This window comes from Canis lupus, chromosome 12 (genome assembly GCF_011100685.1).
Source record: "Canis lupus familiaris isolate Mischka breed German Shepherd chromosome 12, alternate assembly UU_Cfam_GSD_1.0, whole genome shotgun sequence".
NCBI classification, from domain to species: domain Eukaryota; kingdom Metazoa; phylum Chordata; class Mammalia; order Carnivora; family Canidae; genus Canis; species Canis lupus.
In genome coordinates this window covers 25,715,059-25,718,025 of record NC_049233.1, presented here as the reverse complement: position 1 = coordinate 25,718,025, position 2,967 = coordinate 25,715,059, and the positions used below count along the sequence as shown (strand labels likewise).

The window sequence follows — 2,967 nt, the reverse complement described above, 5'->3', positions numbered from 1 at the left end:
AGAAATACTAACAGCCATCAGACACTGGAAAAGGCCCAGAAGGATTGAGCCTCCATAGGAAATGGAGCCCTTGCTGGCACCTCAATTTTAGACTTCTGACCTCCAGAACTGTGTGATAATAAATTTTTGTCGTTTTAGCCAGTCAGTTTGTGACAATTTGTTACAGCAGTCACAGGAAACTAATACACTTTTTACACCTATTTGCTGAGAGTGTTTTTGTTTCTTTTAAAACCAGGAATGGAAACTGAATTTACTGAAGGCTTTTTTCTCCATCTGCCTTTCTTCCCCCATGTTTGTTTACATGGTACATTGCTTTGAATGATTTTCAAATGTTAAACCGACCTTTTATTTCTACGATAAAGCCCACTTCATTATGTTATCTGTCCCTTTTCCTGGACTACTGAATTCAATTTGCTAAAATTTGGTTCAGCATTTTTGCATTTATGTTTATGAGGGGTATTCGTCTGCAGTTTTCTTGTATGGTATTTGGTTTTGGAATCTGAATAATGCTGAATGATTCTGAAGCATTCCCTCCTTTTAAATATCTGAAAGACTATGTATACATTTGATACTCTTTATTCCTTAAACTGTTGGTAGAATTCACCAGTAAATTCACATCTGGGCTTTGCAATTTCTCTGTGAGAAGACTTTAAATTAAAATTTTAATTTTAAAAATAGATATAGGGCTATTCACCTTAGCTGTTTCTTCTTCAGTGAGCTTTGACAGTTTTCATCTTTCAATAAGTATTTATATTTCATCAGAATTGTTGACTTTATTGCTATAAAGCAGTTCATAATATCCCTTTATTATCTGTTTAATACATGCACATTCTGGAATAACACTACCTCTCTCATTCTCTTTTTGCTTGATCAATCTGGCTAAAAGTTTATCAGTTTTATTGATATTATAAAAAAACACATATTGATTCCATTGATATTTTCTCTATTATTTTTCTGTTTTCCATTTCATTCATTTCTACTCTGATCTTTTCTTTATCACGTGTTCTTTTTTACATATTTCAGATATAAGTTGCCTTTATTTTCTGGTTTCTTTGGGTAGAAGATGAGATTATTAAAACTTAAGATTTTTATTCTTTCCAAATATAGGTATTTAGTGTTATAACTTCTCCTTAAGTACTTCTTTTTAAAAATATTTTGTTTATTCCTGGGAGACACACAGAGAGAGAGAGAGAGGCAGAGACACAGGCAGAGGGAGAAGCAGGCTCCATGCAGGGAGCCCGAGGTGGGACTCGACCCCAGGTCTCCAGGATCACACCCTGGGCTGCAGGCATGCTAAACCGCTGCACCACCAGGGCTGCCCACATACCACAAATTTTGATATGTTTTTATTTTCATTCAGTTCAAAATACTTCCTAAATTTCCATTTGATGTCTTCTTTGACACATGGATTACTTAGAAATGTGTCCTTTAATTTCCAAATATTTGGGGGATTTTCCAGAGATCTTCCTATTACCTATTTCTCATTTAATTTTATTATGCTCAGAGAGAATTTATTCTTATTAGAGAATTTATCATGTGTGTCTTGAATCATTTTATTTACTGTGATTTGTTTCATGGCCCAAAATATTGTCAATCTTTGCAAACGTTCCATGTCGGCTAAAAAATCCACTTTTGTTGGATAGAGTGTTTTATAATATGACATTTATAAATGTCAATTGGGTCAAGTTGGTTGATAGTGTAATTCAAATATTCTGTATTCTTACTGATTGTCTATTTGTCCTATCAATTTTTAGAGGGTTTGATATTGAAATCTCTAATATTGTGAATTGTTGCATTCATCTTTTCAATTCTATCAGGTTTTTTAAAAAAGATTTTATTTATTTATTTGAGAGAAGCATGAGCAGGTGGGGGGAGGGAAGGAAGGAAGCAGAGGGAGAGACAGACTCCCCACTGAGCAGGGAGCCTGGCACAAAGTGGAGCTTGATCCCAGGACACTGAGACCATGACGTGAGCCAAAGACAGACACCTAAGTGACTTGACCCCGCCAGCAGCAGCTTCCTTCTTCAGCTGGTCATTCTCTTCCATGTACTTCTTGGCCGCCTCACTGGCACTCTCTGCCTGCTTTTTAAAGGCTTCATTGGCCACCAGCAGCGTGGCCTGCTGTGAGATGAGAGTCACCAGGCCTCTAAGCAGGAAGGACAGCAGCAAGGAAAAGCCAGCAACATAGAGATTCCTCTGGGCACGGAAAAGCTTCATGTGGAAGTGTTCCACAGCCCCAGGATTATTCTGCAGGTTCACCTTCTCTGTCACGTCGTCGTACTTCCGAATCTCACGTACAGCATCAATGACCAGCAGCACAAGGATGACAATGAGGACTACAAAGAAGGTGTTGCCATAAGTTACTACCAACTCCACCAGGCAGACTTGAAAATCTTCTGCCATCTTTTGGGAGAAATGAAGGGAATGCGGAGAAGCAGCACAGCAGAGACCTCTGCATAGAGGAAGGTGGCGACTGCAGTCCACTGCAGACTCATGCTGTTGCTAGAAGGTTCCCAACAGTGGGATGCGAGCTTGTTTCCGAGCTCCCCGCAGCCAACGCACAAGCCCGCCGCCGCGGCCGCCGCTACCAACGCTCCTTGCTTCAGTATTTTAAAGGAAATCCCAAACATCATGTCATGTCATACCAAAAAACTGAGATATACTTTACAGTGAATCTATATTACATTATATAATGTAATATAATATAATAATATAATATAATATAATATAATATAATATAATATAAGTTATTGCACACAGAATTCCCTAACAGAAATTCCATAATGTTACCTAAATCTCAATTTATATTCAAATTCCCCTAATTGTTAAAAAAAGAAAAAAAGAAAGCATATGTAAACAAAAACCTGGGTTTTTAATTTATATGTATAAATACTACATGTATTGCATATATATATAGATATACATATGTAAATATATATATATGATTTTTGTGTGTGTTTTTCTTTG

At 37.0% G+C, this 2,967-nt stretch overlaps 1 pseudogene; it reads right to left on the bottom strand.

Annotated features, from left to right (window-relative positions):
• Positions 1-851: 851 nt before the first annotated feature.
• Positions 852-2,552, bottom strand: LOC610588 (annotated as a pseudogene).
• Positions 2,553-2,967: the final 415 nt, after the last annotated feature.